At 39.6% G+C, this 20,784-nt stretch overlaps 1 protein-coding gene across 3 annotated transcripts in view; it reads left to right on the top strand.

Annotated features, from left to right (window-relative positions):
- Positions 1–20,784, top strand: part of SUSD6 (sushi domain containing 6) — a 442,437-nt gene that overhangs the window by 16,705 nt on the left and 404,948 nt on the right. The window contains exon 1 of one of the 3 annotated variants that reach the window (XM_044073996.1): positions 19,809–19,941. The exons of the other annotated variants lie outside the window; for them this stretch is intronic. The gene's annotated coding sequence lies outside the window, so the exon portion shown is untranslated. Of the gene's footprint in view, positions 1–19,808; positions 19,942–20,784 lie in introns of those variants that run through there. 3 annotated transcript variants of the gene reach the window in all.

Raw genomic sequence — 20,784 nt, 5'->3', positions numbered from 1 at the left:
TTGTTTTTTTATAATAATTTTAGATTCAATCTCTAGATTGATTGCTGTTTTTGTAGTCTTTTTGATAGTTGATATAATCACTGTTCCAACCCCACTGTCTGTAGGTTGGGAAGTTCAATGGCATTCTCCTTGGCTGCACGGTGGGTTGGGATGTGCAGCTGCACTCTCACGCTGTACTGTATCTTGGGAGGTACAGCTACTGTCCTATACTCTACTGTAGGCAGGGAGGTACAGCTGCCCTCTCCCACACTGTGTGGTAGGTGAGGAGATGCAACTGCACACTCCCAGACTGTACAGTAAGCGCTAGGAGTTACCAGATTAATGTTAGGAATGTACCAAACATCCTGGGGTATAAGGTTTCTTGAAGCTTGTGGGCTATTAGACTTACAGTGATACTTGAGAAATGAGTACATGCATCAATTTAAAGTCACATTTTTCTGCACATAGGATTGCTGGCTGTCTCAGATTGTGAATGCTTTGTTTGCGATTTTCTCTGTAGTCCTGCAGCCAATTGTGTCTCTACTATTATGATGTTGATACTTGACACAAGAAGAGGGGAGCAGAACTGCCCAGAATGAATGAATGTTGGCTGCTGCCTGTTCAGTGAAGGAACAGATTGCAAGACATTTGTAAATGGGCACATCGTAAATCAGGCAGTATTGCACAGAAGATTATATGTCCTCCTGAGGGGATTTCATCCAGTGCTAGAATCCTTATTCTTTACTTTGTGTCTTTCAGCAAGTCATTTAATCCAGTCTCTGATCCTGGCATACTCTTGAAATGAAACACAGAACTGTGTGTGTGGTAGAGCTTTGCATGACTAACAAGTTAGTAAACTAAACTAAAAAAAAAAAAAACACTTGTATTTCCACATCAGATAAGCATTATGGTAAGGCACATATACAAGAACAGTGTTTTTCAGCATTATATAATTGCATTTGTATCTGCTTATTTAATGTGCATATTTTTGTTAAATGGGTGAGAAAGTGAGGAAATGGACATATGGATTTATACTTGTAATCTGATAAGTATAAATTAGAGAGATGATTCAAATAGCCACTGTAAATCACTATACATAATGTGTAGAATTTAGTAAATGAAGGATAGCAAGACCCCTCTCCCAAATAAGTACCCTTTTTCCAGATGAGGTTTGGGAGAGGAGTGAAAGGGAATGACAGTACAACTTAAAGCACCAACATTTTCAACAGAATACTTTAAGGTTGTGATATGTAGTAAAGGAGTTGCACAGTATTTTTAATGTCAGATTTGGTTGTTACATTTCATTCTGAAGATGTTTGTTTCGTTTTTTTATTTAGTGATTAGGAGATGATCCTTAAAAGTTTAAATAGTGGTTGCAGATGCAGCTGATTGCGTGGAAGCAGATCAGTTACCCCCCCCCCCCCCCACACACACACACACACTCTGGTAATGATTTATGAAATGGATTGTTCCATGTTGTGTGTTTTTGTTTGTTTACTTACTTACTTACCTTTTATTTATTTAGGCATGTAGGTAATTTGAATGGTATCCTGAATATGAATAATCTGCTAAGAAGTGGGTCCCAAGATGCTTGTACTGTATTGTTGAATTTTGCTGCTTCCTGCAGTGAAGGGTACAGGGTTTGATTCCTTCCATTACCATTTGTCTACTGTGTGACTCGGAGCAAGTTAATTAACCAAACAGTGTTCCCAGGTTGCCCCTAAAAAGAGACACTTGTTTTCAGTGGGCTTACTCAGTTAATAAACTGACAAAAATAAAATGGAAATAAAAAAATCATGTGGGCACTTGGAGGGGTTTGTGCGTATGTACACCTTGTGTGTAGGCTTAGTCTCTTTTAGAGGAGAAACTTCCCAAGTAAAGCTTCAGAAGTGTGTCTTTGCCTCTTTGCAGTATCTTACCCTTTTTCTTTAACTAAGATGAACTTTCCCATGAACTTGTGCCGTATACGTAGTCCATGTACAGGACAGGAAATGGAGAAGTTGCATCCTGGAGTGGTGGGAGGGTGGGAAATATTACTGCGAAATGGATGTACCTTTTCCAGTACTTTTTTTGAGAAACAGTTTTACTCTGTGCCTGAGATAGTTTAGGGTTGTTTATGTAGGCATGTATTTATTGTCTTATGTTTCCTGTTCACCATTTTAGCATTTTAGTACAGTTTGCAGAAGCAGTTATCAGCTTGCCTGCTGCAGTGTGATACAAAAGATTATTTCACTAAATTGCTTATTCAGAGATATGGCAGTCTTGGTTTTGAAGTCAGTGCTTCTCACAAGGAATGTGGCCCTGAGCAAGTTGTAACATACCCCCATCACGTCTGTGCATTGTTGCCCATGGCAAAGAGTACTGGTTCTATCAGTATTCCCCGTCAGAAATGTACATGGTTGTGATGGGGGGGGGGGGGTGTAATGGACAGAAATCATTCTGTTTTCTCAAATTAAAACTGTGTTGGTCTCCTTTCTTCTGCCTTGTGAAAGGATTTCTTTGCAGGGAAAAATATGTGTGCATTTGTGTACGTATGACATTGTTTAAAACAGGCAGACTCAAATAAGGACATGTTTCAAGTCAAATTGACTTCTGCTAGTAGCCACTTGCTTTTCTATGAATATGGATTAATATCTCATTTTACTTCCTGAACTTCTTCTGGGTGTTTTCATGAACTTTTTCCCTGTGTTTAGCAACAGGCAGCTTGCATGATGAAGTTTGTATGTAGTCCTTTTGGAGAGTAGTATCTCCTTCTTGTTTTGGCATCCTAGTTCTCCCTGCTCGCCTCTGTCCTTTACTTTAATTTGTCTTCTGGGTTACACAAAGAAAACAGTTTGTTTTGGAGGCTGAGGGACATACGGCTGCTAGTTGCCTGCTGCTTTTCTGTTTTCTGGAGAATTCAGGGGTCTTTCATTGTGGTCACACTTTCTGGATTTGCGATAGCAGATGAAGAAGGACCTCACAAATACAGGCCTTGGTTTGTGCATGTGAGTTAGGTGGGAACAATGCTCGCACTACTGTGGTACCATTGGACGCATGGCAGAAGAGAGTTTAAAGAGGGGAGAAAGGTTCAACCCATCAGAGTGATGGGCACCAGGGGGAACTTGCCACAGGCTGGTCTAAAGGATCCCTCAGAAAAAGAAACAGGTAATTGACAGAGAGCACAGAAAATCTTGCGTAGAAGGCAGTGTAGGCAGGCATATGTCCTAAAAACATTTCTTTAAAAATTTTAAATCTCCTTCTGATCTTAAGTTTTTAGCAATGCACTTCTAAGGACCTGCTTTTTGAACTGTTACATTCTCCTTAAGCAGTTCTGTCAGGAAAGATAATTTTTAAAGTTGTTTTTGTGATATCGCCTTTTTCAGTTCATGAATAAAGCCAATAAACAGAATAGTTGAAAATGTGCTATGAAACTATTAAAGTTTTAATAGTGTGTTTAGTTTGGAGAATGCAGCTTCACAACATTTTTCATTATGTAATATTTTCTCCCTGAATATGAAGAATTGCCTTTGAAGATCTTTTACGTCCATATTTAATTTTTTTCAACTCCAAAAGGAAACTTTGCACTCTATTTTTCAAATTGCCTTCTACCTGGCATGTAAACAATTTTTATTTTTCTTCACAAAGTAACTTCATAAAAATCCTGTCCTCTTCTGGGGCCTGAGAATACTACAATTCATCTAGCAAATTCAGCATTGTAATATTTGACAGTCTGCAGTATTTTCTCCCAGTTATTTTTCCAGTACTTCATCATTCTAGTAATTGATGATTTTTCCAGTACTTCATCATTCTAGTAATTGATGTTTTTTCCCCCAAGTCCTGTAAACTTTTCCACCCTTGAAGGATGTTTTACTCTTGCTTTGTGCAGTCCTTTGCTGTGGCACATATGAACATTTTAATGCTTGTGTTCATGAAACAGAGTGTTAGAAGTACTATTAAAAAAGTTTGGAGTAAAATCTTTAGAACCGGCATAACAAAAGGTACTGCATTTACTCTGTCAAAAGCAGTCTTGTAACTTTCAAAACTGAGCTGCATTGGTGGGTGTGGGTGGGAAGATGTGTGTTTGGGTGGGGGTAAAGCTGTAGCTATGACCAGACTGCCTGGGTTTAAATAGAAGCAGCTGGGATAAAATGGAGAGGAGTGATAATGCATTGTGGCTTGACTGTATAGAATTCCTCAAGGGAGCCTTGACTGTGGGGGAAACAGGCCCTTGGGCCTATTGCATGCTGAGCGGGGAATGCTTAAAGATTAAAACCAAAATCCCTGCTTCCTCAAAGAAAGGATAATAGCACCACCAGTGTGCCCACCCACCGCATAAGAGAAATGAATGTGATGTAGTGTTCTTGCCTTCTGGGGTGATGAATGGTCTATTTGACCATTTGCATGATTGGGTGGGGAGATATAAGTTGTCAGGGACCCACATATATCCATTTTCTTTCCAAGTATTGGTGTTTGTTTCCATAACCAGTCCTTCATTTTAAGCTGACAGTACAGAAAAGTTGTCTTAGAAAAGCAATATTAGTCGGTCTTTGCTGTAATTTAAACTGATAACTTTGCCAATTTCCAAAGTGACCTAGAAAAAGGTTTGACTGAGCTAATTGTAGAATGGCTGAGAAATTTTTTTTATTAATAGCAGTGTGTGATCTTTAGCACCCATAAAAGGCTAGACAGTGCCTCATTAAGTTGGTGTGTATGGATATTTGGGTCTACTTTGTGTCATTGAATCTTATTTCACCCCGACCACTTCACTGAAAACTCAATTTACTAAAAACTCATTTCACTGAACTGCAGTTAGTATATATAGCTCTGTGTAGAGTACTGTAAGGCAAGTAAAAGGTATATGCCCTTTTCCCCATTGTAATGGGATCTTGGAGTTAGTATATATAGTTAGGGGGGATCCCCCACATAGTTTGAGTACATATTGTCTTCTGGCGAGAGTTAGTCTGGTGTTGCAGCTGTGCATGTCTATTGTTTAAAATGTATGTTTTGAAGTTTTTGGTAAAATACAATATAAAACAAACAAGGTGGGGGCTACACCCTCACCCCCCAACTATATATACTAACTCCAAGATCGCACTACAGTGGAAAAGGGCATATACCTTTTACTTGCCTTATAGTACTCTACAGAGTGCTATATATACTAAGTTCAGTTCAGTGAAATGAGATTCAGTAAAATGAGTTTTCAGTAATTTGTGTTTTCAGCAATGTGGTCGGGGTGAAATCAAATTCAGTGACATGAGATTCAATGAAACAAAGTAGACCCAGATATTTTTTGGTTTCCTTCCAGAAGAGTAGATTACCTTTACACGTGAGTATGTATTCCTGCCTTTCATTCTAACCACACAGTGCATTAGAAGTGAAATATTTGGCCAAAGTTACTTTTTTTATAGGATATTTGCATTCCTTTGTGCTGTAGGTTAAGCAGACATTATTAGAGGAATTATCCTACGTTCCTTTGTGCTGTAGGCTAAGCAGACATTATTAGGGGAATTATCCTACTTTTGACAGAATTTAGTCTTCCAGTGTTGCAGCTGACTCATCCTACAGTACAGCTGTTTTGCAAACTCATACTAACAAGGCTTTTCTAATCATGCTGCTGTTTACGCTGATTAACCCTGGATACAGTAAGCTGGTTACCCGTCAAAGAAACATGACCTGTTGATATACGCTTTCTTTTCAGACTTTGCATATGGGCTTCTGTAAACCCCCTGTCTGTGACTTCTGCACAGTGCAAGAAACACTTCTGGTCCAATCAGACTGTTCCTGTCAGTTTTGCAATCTTTGGAACTGAATACTTGGAGGAACAGTCTTCCTTTTGTGCGTTGTGTGTGTGTCTTGTTGCTTTCTATCTCATTAATCGAGAACAGCAGGCAATGCAAGGCATTTTAAATCTTTTTTTCATTATTGGACAGGGTTACTCACAGATGTGGGCTAACCCAAATGCTTGTAATTTATTCCCCCATATAGTACCCTTTCTGGACTTCTTTCACTTTATATAGCTGCTGTGTAGTATGCTTGCTGCACATGTATATTACCTTTGCAGGAGTTTTTTAGGTCTGGTCTGCTGCTCTGTGTTGTGTGATTGTACATTTTTAAGTGGTCATTTTTCACAGTTGTTCATTTTATTTCTGTGCAATATGGATACTTGTATTTCTGATTTTTCACTCCAGTTTATTCTGTTTTCCAGACACTAGCCTTAGTTTTCTGAAAATGACTAGTTCTCCTTGAATGCAGGCTTCTCAGTATTTCCAGGCATATTAGTACTTGAACTGTGGATGTACAGTAGATATAAAATTTTACATACCCCTGTTAAAATGCCTAGTTTTTGTAATATAAAAAATGAGACCACAGTAAATCATTTCAAAACTTTTCCCAATGTTAATGTGACCTGTAACCTATACAATTCAATTGAAAAACAAACAAATCTGTTAAGGGAAAAAATATAAAAAAAACATACGATATGCTGGTTGCACATCCTTAAACTAATACTTTGTTGAAGCACCTTTTGATTTAATTGCAGCATTCAGTCTTCTTAGGTAGGAGTCACTCGGCATGGCATGTGTTGACTTGGCAATTTTTGCCCACTGTTCCTTGCAGAAGCACTCCAAATCTGTCAGATTGCAAGGGCATCCCTTGTGCACAGCCCTCTTCAGGTTGCCCCCAGATTTTCTATTGGATTTAGGTCTGGGCTGTGGCTGGGCCATTCCAAAACTTTCATTTTCTTCTGGTGAAGCCATTTTTTTTGTTGATTGGATGTATGCTTGGGGTCATTGGTGTGTTGAAAGGTGAAATTCCTCTTCATCTTCAGCTTTCTAGCAGACGCCTGAAGGTTTTGGGCCAAAAAGTGACTGGTATTTGGAACTGTTCATAATTCCTTCAGCTTGACTAAAGCCCCAGTTCCAGCTGAACAGAAGCAACCCGAAAGCATGATACTGCCACCACCATGCTTCACAGTGGGGATGGTGTTCTTTTGGTGAAGCGAAGTGTTGTTTTTGTGCAAAACTTACCTTTTGGAATTGTGGCCAAAAAGTTCAGCCTTGGTCTGATCAGACTGTAACGCATTTGCCCACATACTTTTGGGAGACTTGATGTAGTGTTTTGCAATTTTTAGCCGGGCCTGAATGTTTTTCTGTGTAAGAAAAGGCTTCTGTCTTGCAGCCCTACCCCATAGTCCAGACATATGGAGAATATGACAGATTATTGTCATGCGGTGGTGGTGCTGTGGTAGCGTTGTCGCCTCACAGTAAGACGCTGTCTGGTTCGATTCTCAGCTAGAGTGTCTTCTGCGTGGAGACATGCGTGAATGGGCGTACCTTCATTGAAGGTTGTGCGTCAGGCCTGGCAAGCCGGTACGTAAAAATCAACTGCCAATCATTAGCGGACAGGAGTTCCGCTGTGGCGACCCCTAACCGGGAAAAGCCGAAAGACACAAACATTGTCATGTAGTACACAACCAGTACTTGCCAGAAATTCATGCAGATCCTTCAGTGTTGCTGCAGGTCTCTTGGCAGCCTCCCTGACCAGTTTTTGTCTTGTCTTTTCATCAATTTTGGAGTGACACCCAGTTCTTTTGCAACGTCACCGTTGTCCCATATTTTCTCCACTTTTTGATGACTGTCTTCACTGTGTTCCATGGTATATCCAATACTGTGGAAATTTTTTGTACCCTTTTCCTGACTGTTACCTTTCAACAATGAGAACCCTTTGATGCTTTGTAAAGTCTCTGTGAACCATGGTTTTTACTGTAGCAGGCAACTGAGTAAATGTCAGGAAAATCCTACTAGGACAGCTGAATTTTACTGGGGGTTAATCAGAATCTCTTTAATTGATGGCAGGTGTGTACCCAAGACTGAATGCTGTAATTAAATCAAAAGGTGCTTCAACAAAGTATTCATTTAAGGGCATGCACACGCAACAAAGTATTAGTTTAAGGGTGTCCACACTTATGCAACCAGAGTATTGTATGTTTTTTATTTTTTTATAGTTTTTCCCCTAACAGATTTGATTGTTTTTCAATTGAATTGTACAGGTTATAGGTCACATTAAAGATGGTAAAAGTTTTGAAATGATTTTCTGTGGTCTTAATTTTTTTTTTCTATATCACAAAAAACTGGCATTTTAACAGGGGTGTGTAAACTTTTTATATCCACTGTATTTGGCATTATTGGACCAGTTCTATATTTAACTCTAAGTTGTTTACTCTTTGACTGCTCCACCTGGCTTCAGGATTAACATTTTCTAAGAGTCGTGTGTTATGATTGTTGCTGTGGATAACATGGCTGTCTCTGTTAGTCTTTGTTTACTTTTTTATGCTTTCTGACAATGCATCATTTTATTGCTGGGTTTAACATCTCCTCTGTTTTCTGTATTATACATGTACAATGCATGTTATATTTATTTTTGTATTGTCCTCTGATTTGTTTACTGAATATTGTATGTATGACTACATTTGCCACTCTGCTCCAGACCCATGTTTTGACTTAACAGGATTCAGCTTGTATCTGCCCACCTACCTGCTCAGTAGACATAGTTAAACAAGTAAGTGTAATATTGTGTCTCTTTGTGGAGCCATTTGGTATAAGGATTTTTTATAACAATTGTGTGAGCTGTTTTGATTTGACTGCCTATGTTCAGCTTTTAGTGGTCAAAATAGTTATACAGGTGGGGAACAAACTGCAATGTGTATAAAATGTTTAATGTGACATCGTGAAAAGAACACTGACAGTCACATTGTAGTAAACATGTTGATCATCTAGTTTTAAATTGAAGCATGGTATTTCTTTTTCTGTCTGCCGGTATGAAGTATTAATGACTTTTTTCTGGAATGGTTATATATTTTTCCAGGCAAAGGAGTCTCTTATTGGCCTTGCAGAAATGGTTTATGTATCAGTCAAAAAACATGACTAGTTAATCTGTCTTCCAGCATTTAACAACTTGCACTAGAATTTTTTTATTTCTTGAGCGTCTTAGGTAAAACGGTGGTAAATGGCCTTTAGCAGTATTATATGACCTTTAAACAAGCTTCATTTTTCCTGTAGTCATTGTTTTAATTCTCCCTGTCGTCACTTATTCACCGTGTGACTCTTGAGCAAATTAGTTAAACATATCAGCATTCATGGACCACACCTCAGAAAAAAGTGTCTTTGTACATACAAGTTGAGTTAGTATGCTTTTTGCATCATGGTATTTAATGGGTTAAGTGCCTTGATGAACCCTCCCCCCATCACTGTCATTGTTAAGGGTATGCCCTAGTAAATCTACTTTATCCCTGAAAGATGCATCCACAACCAACCCTAAAGTGATGTCAAAACGTTTTAAGTGGAGACACTGCCACGTGTCTATTCACTGCCCGTAAAAGCACACCAGCAGCCCAGCCAGTGGCAGAAGTGGATGCCACCACTCTGCTTGTCGGTAACCTTGGTCTGATCCATCACTGTGCCCAGATGTCAGTCCAGTACATCAACTATTGATTTGTCAGCTGGGCAAGTATTGAACCCCAAAAACATACAAGGCACACTTACAATCGTAAACTCTGCATGCTAACTGTAGAGACTGTTTAAACACAGTATATAACAGACCACACAATGTCAAATGCCTACTGCTCTGTACCACACCATTAAGCATAAGGTGCGTCTTACTCATCTGCATGTTTGTTAGCAGTATGTCCAAGTCATCAAAAGACTGCCTCCCCTTCTCTAGTTTACTTGTACTGTAACATCTGTCTGTGTTTCTGGGTGTCCTAAGGGAGGGCAACACAACTGTGCACACTGTGTCCCTCAGATGTACATTTAAAATGTTTATGCAGGTAGTGATACTAGAATACTGTAGAGAAACATTGTTCATTTCTTTAACAGCTCGTGTCAAAAAATAGATTAGCTCTTTAACCAACAAGTTCAGCTCCAAACTGGCAGTACTTATCTTTGAACTCATCCCCTCCAAATACACTGAGAAGGGCTTGTTTACAAGAAGCACGTGATTCATAGGCGGACCTCCCCATAGCCGATCTTGATGACAAGGAGGATGCCAGTTCTCCTGTGTCCCAACTAATTTTCCAGAGTTTGAATTTCTAGACTTGATGCACCAGAGGGGGGAAGGCAACTGACCATGTAACTGCAGAAGTCTCCTCTTCTTAAGGCATTTCATTCTACAAATGAGTCATCCCAGAGTGTGTCAACTTTTGCAGACCTTCTTTAAAATAGCTGCCAGTGCAACGTTGAAAAGCATGGATATGGTTGCTTCAGTACCTAAGAAAGTGGACTATATCCTCTCGTCTCCTAAGGAATACATTTTGTGATCAGAGATACCCAACCCAGGCCAGGTATTCTTGTTTCAGCAGGTGCTTTAAAAAATGAGTCCTGTGCCACATAGACTAGCAGTTAGCTTATCCATCAGGTGGAGAGGTGGAGTTGAGAGTGGTGGATTGCCTTCAGTTTTTTATTAAGAATACCCAATTATTTGACCCACAGTGCAAGATAAACAGCATAGTTACCCAAGGTACCAGGAAAGGATAAACTTCTGTACCAGAGAGAAATTGTTTCAAATATGACCAACATCATTATGTGTGCGAATACCCTCATTCTAACAATGTGCACCACCTACATTGAAGCTGAAGACTGGCCTGGGTACTAGGATCTGGCAACTACCCCATACACTCCACCCTAGCTACAGAGCTAAAACAGTCAGTGGTGTTAGTGATGTCACCAAAAAGTCTTGAGGGCCTAGTGAACTTCTATAACTCCAAAGACTTGGTAGGTGTATGGTCCCAGTGATGAGGAAAGATGTGTCGGAGCTTACATCACCTTGTTGGGAGGATTTTACTTGTATTGGGCCCTATGATTGGGAAAAAAATAGGAGAGCCTGGCAGATACATTCCTTAATAAAGTGTAGAAGTTCATTATAACCCATCATGGAGTGCATGAGAAAAAAATAACATAGCAGTGCCAAATAAGATGTGAAATGGTCAGGTCATGTTTATTTATGACAGTATAAGAATCATTTTGTACAGATGAAATACACTTTGGGATGAAAAAAGTTTTATTTTGTGTTTCGTTGTTTTATTGATGACAAGTATTTAATTGAAACCGTATGTAAGCCACCACCAGGGCAGCCTTGAAATGGGTAGATATGGTGGGCATAAGGTCAGTCTGCACTTCTTTCTCAAAGTGTAATAAATTGGTAATTTTGTGGTATGCCATTCATAAGGCTGAGGGTAGTGATATTGATTTAAGAGTATGAAAGTGGAGCAAAAATCAGCAGATTGAACGTGAGACTGAACAAGTATTTCCTACATTGATTTGGTACACCCGAAACAGGCAGATTACTGTAAAAGAGAAGTATGAAAGAAACTGAGCAGTACTGTTTCTTTTCTTTTTTTTTTTTTTAATTCCCCCTCCCATTTTGGGCATTGTCAGATGAACTGGCAGTTGTTGTCTAAACATCCTGTTTTAGTATATTTACCAAAATAGTTTGCTGTTTTGGATATTGAGATGTTTGTTTAGATTTGTAATAAAAAGCAATATACAAAGTGTCCCTAGGTGTGCATGCATTGTGTATTTGGGTTTACATCCATTACGTCGCAAATAAAAAATGTCTGACTCAACTGCACTTTCAATTGCTGAAAACAGCAAAAGTGCTATACAACGAATCCCGCAATCCAGAAATGTTTAATGTGTTCGAAACACCTGACATTTCCGAATTTCTCCAAACACCATTATGCAGGGGGGGGCAAGCCCCCCACACACCCTGCTAATTTAATATACTAACTCCAAGATTGCACTACAGTGGAGGAAAGGGTACATGTCCTGATCCCCACTATAGTGTGATCTACACTTGGAATGCCAAATTCAAATGAATGAATGCACACTGGCATTCACTCATTTGAATTCACACTTGTCTGTTTCGAAATTTACAAATCTTGCTATTGTACTTTCGCACTTTAGGGCGTCATACAATGGGCTTGCGGCCTTATGGAGGAAAACCGTATATTTGTGATGACAGTGAAAGGTCTATCAATCTCCTTGCATTTCCTTACTTGCTTGGTGAATTTGGTGGATGTCTACAATTCATAGAGCTGCGATAGAAGTCTGTTGCGACTTGTAAGTATGGCTGGTTGGAACTGCTCACAGTGACTTTTTTTATTTTCATATTTTCTTTACCCACATACATATTGACATTGTAATGCAGCTTTTGCTTACGGAATCTGCTTGTCTTTAACATCTTCATCACTTTTTGAGTACTCTGGACTAGAGTACTGCTAATTAGCACTTTGCATAGTTTTAAAAAGGGTATACTTTCTCTTGATATTGGTTTACCCTTTTGGAGAGAGGTTGTGAGAGAGCACCACTTTGAGTTGAATGCTAATGGAGGCACAGACTTACCTCCTGATATATGTGTTTGGAGCACTGCAAGGCAGGAAGCGTATCAGGATGATATGTGAAGGAGCGTGGATGTCTAAATTTTGTGTAGCACCACTGTATGTCATAGAGATGCTCCGAGTATCGGACAGCAAGTGAAATAAATCTGTTAATAGCATGCAGTGAAGAACCCTAAATCTGGTGTCCTGTCTGGAGGTATGGTGTACAAGATCTAAAAACAAGGTTTTAGTAGCTGTTAGAGACTATTCAACAATTTACTTTAAAGTAGCTCTAGCATTGGTACTAGGAAGGACTATAAAGACTTGGAGTCAGGGATTATAGGAGAGTGGAGGATGACTAAATATTTATGTCCTTAAAGATGTAGGAAGGTGGTATGAAAGTGAATATTTATGTCCTTAAAGATGTAGGAAGGTGGTATGAAAGTGAAGGTGTACGGGAACTATGTAAATTCAATAGTGGAACATGGGGAGGTGTGGAAAAGATTTAAAGGCTCATCATGGCCATATACGGTTCACCTTTGGGTACTGCAAACCAAAGCACTGACCTTTTAAAATAAAATCATAGCAGGCTGTCAAAAGGAGGAGCCATTTCTTATATTTCATATAATAGAAAGTCTTCGGTTAGTACGTCCCATTGGTGATAACTGAAGCGAGTCTGCGCAAGGATTCCTTATTTAATAATGACTGTACTGTTAAACAAGCCTAACTTTATGAAGAAAATGAGAAAAATCTAAGAGATTAAGATTAAAGGTAGCAGTTGAAGGGGGAGGGTTGGCTAATGGTTTAGGTCTTGTAACCTCTCAGATACAAGGTACAAGGTTTTATTCTGGCTTCTGCCTATTAGCTAGGCTTGTAATAGTCTGCCGAATGATGGCCTAGTATTTCCCTGTGAACCTATGGGATAGGAATGGATTAAAGGGATGGGGAGTATTACTAGGAGAAAAATGTGAAAATTTAAAAATTGCATCAAAATGCATCAAGTAAACAAAAAGGGAAGTAGAGAAAAGATTAGCAGTACAAAATGTCCTTTAGTAAACCTCAAAAAGTAAAAGTGTAAAAGGACATTTGTGAAATAGTTTGGGAGGGAAGTATAAGAGAAACAAAAAGGAAAGTTCAAAAAATCTAAATAAGTATTTTGCATCAGTATTCAACGGAGGAGCAGAAGTGAAGGTACACTGCTGTGAAGGTGAGGCCGGGAAGGGGGTCATGGACAGATAAGGGAGTCCCCAGGCTTAAATGTGAGGCACTAGTGATTTGACATTCTCTAAATGCAGTCACTAATGTGTGATTGATTCTGAGGTTTTTGCTTTTAAACTACAAGATTGTGGTATCTTGGGGGGGGGGGTCGTCTCCTTTCCCCAGATACTGTAATCCTACCTCCTATACCTTTGACACTCATTCTACACCTTCCCATTTTCATATCTCCTCAGCCCTTTTCAACCTCTCCACCTCTTCTCTTCACAAACTGCCTATATTGCAAATCCACCCTCCTACCTGCAAATCTAAACCCAAATTACACAAACTACATCTATGTACTACTGTAATCTGTCTTCCCACAAATAACTTACTCATATCTGGGGATGTCGGCCCCAATCCTGGCCCCTCCCCCCTCAGTCAAACACCCACCCTTTATCTTATACCTCCCTTCCTTCCCCAAACACCTCTCACCATACTCAGCTTCTTGCACTAAATGTATCCATACCAAGCACCTGGCAATATACTCTCTAAATATTCAAAGCCTAACTAACAAAATCACCAATTTCTGTGCCTGGTTAACGCATACTAACCCTCACAATTTTTCCTTATCTGAAACCTGGCTTAAGCCACATATCACGAACAATGAAATTCTCCCACCAGGCTATAATGTCTATCACTCTGATAGATTCCCAAAAAAAGAGAGTGGTGTAGCCATCCTCCACTCCAATAGCCAAAGTCTCTCACCTTTCCCTACACCCATCCCTGACTTTCACCCAGCTGAACTCATCATCCTTAATTGCCACCTTAGCCCTCACAAAAAAATTAGCTGTTGCCACCACCTGTATCCCTCCTGGAAACAATTCATACACTTTAGAGAATATCTTATCCTGGTTTTCCCACAATATTCCCTATGAAACCCTCATCTTAGGCAGTGTTAACCTAGACTGGTCTAAACTTAAAACTGACTCTCCACAACTCCGTGTCAACCTGCATGATTTCCAGCAACTGATATCTTCGCCCACCCGCCTCCATTAAAAACTCATCTTCCGGCTCCATAATTAACTGGATACTCACCAGCTCCTTTTACCACTGCCCTACCAGACCAACTTAGCAACCACCTCCATCTTTAGGTACACCATCCAACTCCCCCCAATCCCACCTTTATAGAGATTGCCGAAAACTCTCAAATTTTAATGTAGTCCAGTTCAGCTCTATTCTATCCACCATTAACGTGGTGAATCCTTAAACAAATCCCTCAGTGACGCAGTTACTAGGTTCAGTAGCATCTTCCTGAATACCCTGAACTCTCTTGCTCCATCTAGGAAGGTTAGAATAAAACCCAATTATGCTCCCTGGCTCTCAAAAGAAAGTAAGTCTCTTATGTGAAAAAGAGATGGAGCTTGGAAAGCCTAGATGAAAACAAAGGAATTACCTCTGCTACATAATTATACACACCAAGCCTGGATCAAACAAAGGAATTACCTCTGCTACATAATTATAGACACCTCAGAAATCTTACAAAAAAACAAACCAATAACAACAAACAGTCCTTTTATAACTTTGCCCAATTCAATAACAAATCCAACCCTCGCAAGTTCTCCTACATCTCCTCTGGAAACTGCTACTCTTCTCAATAAACACTTTATTGAAACAATTCAAACACTCATACCTTCCAGCTGTAACACAACTTCTCTGCCTACCCCTCCCAGTCCTTCTAACAAATAACTATTCTCTTTACATCTGGTTCCTACTTCCTACATCAGATATCTTCTTCACAAACTCAAACCCTGCTCTCCCTCCATTGACAATCTGCCTCCTACCTTCTTCAGACTTGCTGCTGACTACATTGCCTATCCAGTATCTATACTAATCAATAGATTATTCAGGAGTCCACCATCCCTACCCTATGGAAATCCTTTTTCACTATTCCCCTGCCTAAAGGTGGAAACTCTACAGACCCGTCTAACTACCGACCTATAGCTATTCTATCTCCTCTCTCTAAGATTCTCGAAAAATGTATCCACTCACAACTACTCAACTACCTCCTCCAGCATAACCTCCTTACTCCCACTCAGCATGGTTTCGGTCCCAACCACAGCACTACTGCCCTCTTATCCTTTACACATACCATTGCTGCGGCCCAAGACAATAACAAACTCATATTATGTCTCTTCCTTGACCTTTCCAAAGCTTTTGATACAGTCTCCCATCCCCTACTGCTATCTAAACTTGCAAATCTCAATCTGTCTTCTTCCTCCCTTGCCTGGTTCTCCAGTTACTTATCCTGCAGCAGCAATCTGTTAAGTGGCTCTCTTCCACTTCTCCATTCATACCTGTCCCAACCAGTGTACCACAAGGTTCCATCCTGGGTCCCCTCCTATTAATGTCTTTACCAATGATCTCTATACTTCTTGTAAACAATCCTCCCTTATCCACTATGCAGATGACTTGACTCTCATCTCCATCTCGGATAATATCTCCAATCTCCACACTCTTACTCAACCGGTCTTCCTATCCACTGAACAGTAGTTGTCCAGTAATCTACTTATTCTCAACCCTAAAACGACTAAACTCTTATTATTTTTCCCCCGATCTCTCTCTCACCTCAAATACACCTTTACTATTACTTCCTCTAACACTGTTATCCAACCTGAACCTCACACTGAACTCCTTGGGTCATCATAGATAATAAACTCCAATTTAACTTGCACATTCTCCAAAGTATAAAAACGACTCACCAGAAACTTGGTTTACTGTAGCGCAACAAAAAATTTCTAACTGCAAATGCCAGACTCTCCCTTGCACAAGCTCTTCTCCTCCCCATCCCTTCTAAATGCTGCCCCAGTACTCCCCAGCATCCAAACTACTACTTTAAACTCCAACAAACTTCCCACAAGATAGCTAGATTTGTCACAAATTCTTCATACAATACACATCACTGCATTACCCTAAATACTCTCCACTGGTTAGAATTCCCCCATCTTCTACTGCTGTCACAACTTCAAATGTTACACTTCATTCTTTACAAACCTTCATTCTGCCCTGCTCTGTCTTCCTTCATCTCTAGCTACACTCCTCCACAGACTCTCTGTACCTCTAATCAGCAACTACTACAAATCTACCACCCAAAAAAATAGCTGACAAGCTCTTATAAACACTCCAACACCCAAGCCTGGAACAAACTCCCGGGAGACATTTGTTCCATCATTCACCCATCCCACTTTAAAGAAAAACTCAAACTTCATCTTCTCAACTCCAAAATATGTCCTTGCCAAGCCTCTACTTAAGCTCCTCACAATCCTACTATATACCTTTTTAGTCCCTCCATATACAGCTAAGTACTCCACTATTGTGGATACTTATTAAACTCTACAGTCAATACTGTTGGACTTAACTCTTTTTGTAAATATGTAAATATAGTTTTTAGTCTGTAAATATGTATATATCGTGTTTGCATTTCTGCTTTTGTCTCTGTAACATTCTTGTATTAACTGATTTTGACCATATTTTTGACTCAACCATTTACAGAGAATCAAACATTTATATATTTTTTTTTTTTAAGCTTTTTCTCCTCGGGTCTCCACTGAAAATGGGCCACAAACCCAGCTGGACCAACACGGTTAACAAATATCAATCAATCAATAAATAAAATAAAATCTCTGTTATGTAGCTAACAGAATGTGAGGGCACATATCCCAACCCTGGGAATAAGAAGCCCCTTTGCAGAAGTATTTTTAAACTTGTTTTTTCCGGTTTCATATTTGGTTTCTTTTCAATTATTGCATTCTGTCTTTCTGATCACATATGTGTGTTTGTGATACAAGAGCTGAAGTTTCATCCTGTAGCCTAGACAGGGATGTAACGACTGTGAAGGTAGAAGGAGCACTTGTGGAGGCTGGAGAGGAGAGGGGACATGGACCTGATAGTATCCCTGTGAAGATGTGGAAAGGGGCTGCTGGGGTACCCCCTGAAAGAACTGATTACTGAGTCTCTAAGGGAAGGAGCATCCCAAAAGACTTTAAAGCAAACAGTTGTGGTGTCCTTATGTAAAGATAGAACATGGAGCAGCCCATGAAAACACAAGCCACTGAGCCAGAGCTTAGTGGTAGGTAAAAATGTAGATATGGGGTAGGAGTCATGATTTTGTAAGGCTTATGGGATATAACTGGCTCTTTTTTATTTAATCTAACCTGATTGTGTACAGGAAGATGGTGTCTGACTATCCTGATTCAGATCAGCTTTCACTACAGAGGTAAACAAAGGTAGCCCTGTGGATGCGCTCTGTCTAAATTTAAGCCAAGCCTTTGACTTTCTGTCCGGTGCCACATGCTAGTGGCAGACGTAAGGGGGTGGTAAGGGTGGATATGAAGTTGTAAAAAGTCTACAGCTGTGTAGGGGAGCTCTTTGGAAAATAATAATAAAAACAATAAAGTAAAGGTAGTGTCCTTTGCAGGTCAGTACTTTAATATGCTTATGTGACCTCATCCAGGACATGAAATTGTACATTAGTCCTTTTGCATGTGATGTCAAGGTTGGGGTAGTTAAGACGGACTGAGAAGAAAGCCTGAAGAGGAGCATGGAAACATTGGAAATATGATCTGCAAGAAAGCAGTTTTATTTCAACCCCTTCCACTTGTATGGTACTTTCTACTTGAAGAAACATCATCCACGGTCAGTCTGTAGGAGATGGGGGAAGTTTGGCTAGAAGCCATAGCAGGAAAAGGACCTGGAGTTATTACTGAAAAGCTTCAAATTTTGACTTTGAACAAAAGAACAACAGCAAGGACCAAAGGCTCAGGTATATCGTGGCTATTACCACCCTTACATCACTTAAGTCCATGTATCATACATTAGTTAAAGCTGCCGCTGAAGTTGGTGAACATTTCTGAGGGCTTTTTACAGAACACAGGATTTATCGAGGATGTACAGAGGAAGGCAACAAGGATAGGGGAATAAATGATGTGACATTTTGAGTTGAAGGTAAGGACATGTTGCCTTTCCTCACCAGAAAAGAGGAGGCACATAATGGAATATGATAGGGGTAGTTATGGCACTAAAGAGGAAATGTAATGGTTGTGACTTGGTAAACAAGGACAGGGCAAGCTGGTTAGGGCACAGTATGCAGGTAAAGGGAACAGAGTTTACTCTTGTAAGAGAGCATTTATCCACGAAGATGGTGGTTAATGTATGGAGTTCATTATCAGAAAGGCTTTGTGTAGACACCAAGACTGTTAAAGGTCTTTGTAGCAACTTGGGATTCTTGAAAAGACTAAATAGACATGGTTTCTTCTTTCCCCAGATAGTTTGTGTGATGTAAAAATCTGTAGGAACATTTTAATGCTACCTTACCTTACATAATACAAACACTACCAGGACCTATTTAGTAGGCTAATATTAGTTACAAGCCCTTCTCTTTTGTGTTAAACAAGTTTTGTATTTTATTTTCATCTGCTTTAGAAATCATTTTCAGACTGAAATAGTTCTCAGTGGATCTGGTGGTTAGACCAGGGGATTAAGGCTCTGAGCTGTTAGCAAGCTGCTTTCTGTAGTCAGGAGTACATGGTTGGGTTCCTGTCACCTCCATTTACTTACTGTGCAACTTTGAGCAAGTCATTTGACCAGATAGTGCTTCTGGGTTGCTCCTGAAAAAGAACACTTTGTGTCCAGTAGACTTGCCTTAGTTCAGAAATGTATAAAATTAAAATAAAGTACAATAAAATAGAGGGATTCAAAATAGGGATATTAGGGGTTTGAATTAGTTTGAGTCACGGACTAGTCATTTCATGTTATAAAGTATCCTAACCCAAAGCTGAATTGAGAAATATGCATTTTCAGCTTAAAAATTTTAGGGCACAGAGCTATCAAATTTCTTTTCAGATATCGCTTTATGCAACCAAGTACTGTTTTATTTATTTTTGAGGGGATGCATAATTCATACTTGATATCCTGTTGTAGCAGCCTAGATTTTAAGGGGCTGTTATGCTGCAGTTGCTGGTGTGTTCGGTTTCTTTCCATGCTGCAAAAAGGGGTGTAGGCTGTATAAGTTTTTGGAAGGTGAACAAGGAAGTAAATAACTGGCTTTGTGAACAGCATTCTTGAACTGGGTGTGTTTGTATATACAGTTGCTGGAACTAGAACTGATGGATGTATGTTTCATTTCTCAGAGAACAGAAAGGGTCTTTACAGCAATTGAACTGACATTCAACTAGACTTGCGTTCCAGCCCATATGTTTCCCTTTTTTTTTTTTTTCTTTGAACCAGAAAGATGGTTTCACAAGCTGCAGGGCTGACCGTTCATTATTGCTAGTAATATGGCAGTTCTTATCGCTTCAGTAGTTTGCGTACAACAGTAAAACTCTGTAAGCTTATATTTGCCATTTGTGTCGAGTCTGGTAAGTGTGTTTACATATTTGTTAAATTTATATTGTTGATTAGAAAAAAGTTCCTTATACAAAAAAAAAGTCTTAACTTCTTGATGACATGACAAGACTTAATTTGCATATTTATACTTTACAAAGGGTTAGAACTATAGTAGGTTTGTAGCAAATATTGTCTTTGCTGTTAGCATGCTTATTAGTCTAGGAACTATGGATTAAAATAAGTACAGTTGTTGTGTCTTTGGGCTTTTCCCGGTTAGGGGTCGCCACAGCGGAACTCCGGTCCGCTAATGATTGGCAGTAGATTTTTACGTGCCGAGTTGCCGGCCCTGATGCACAACCTTCAACGAAGGTACGCCCATTCACGCATGTCCACACACAGAAGACGCTCTAGCTGAGAATCGAACAGGACAGCGTCTTACTGTGAGGCAACAATGCTACCGCAGTACTGTTGCAAAAATATAGCCACCATAGTCATTTGCCTAGCAACCAATTTGATCTGCTATCACCACGCTACAGGGTGTATGTATGCATGTTTAGGGTAGTCTTAACTTCAGTGTAGGAGAAATCTGTTGTTTTGACATTACCAACTCTTCAAGATGTCTGTAATGTGGGAATGTAGTTTGGATATTCATCTTGACATCTACTTGTCTACTTTGGGTATTTTTCTCTAACATTTATTTAACATTTACTTTTTTAAATTTGACCTGTTTTGCAAAATGCTTTGTGATAAAACTCTAATAAAACCTGTCCCTCTCTGCCATGCTGTAAGTCTTTGTTTTTGTTGGTTGTTGATACCTGTAGCTTATGTGTAAATGTGTGCAATGCAGGGAGTGCTTCTTCCTGGTTGATTTTTAA

This window comes from Protopterus annectens, chromosome 6.part0, assembly GCF_019279795.1.
Source record: "Protopterus annectens isolate FY-2018-M chromosome 6.part0, PAN1.0, whole genome shotgun sequence".
NCBI lineage: Eukaryota > Metazoa > Chordata > Ceratodontiformes > Protopteridae > Protopterus > Protopterus annectens.
This window is presented reverse-complemented; position numbering and strand designations above follow the sequence as displayed.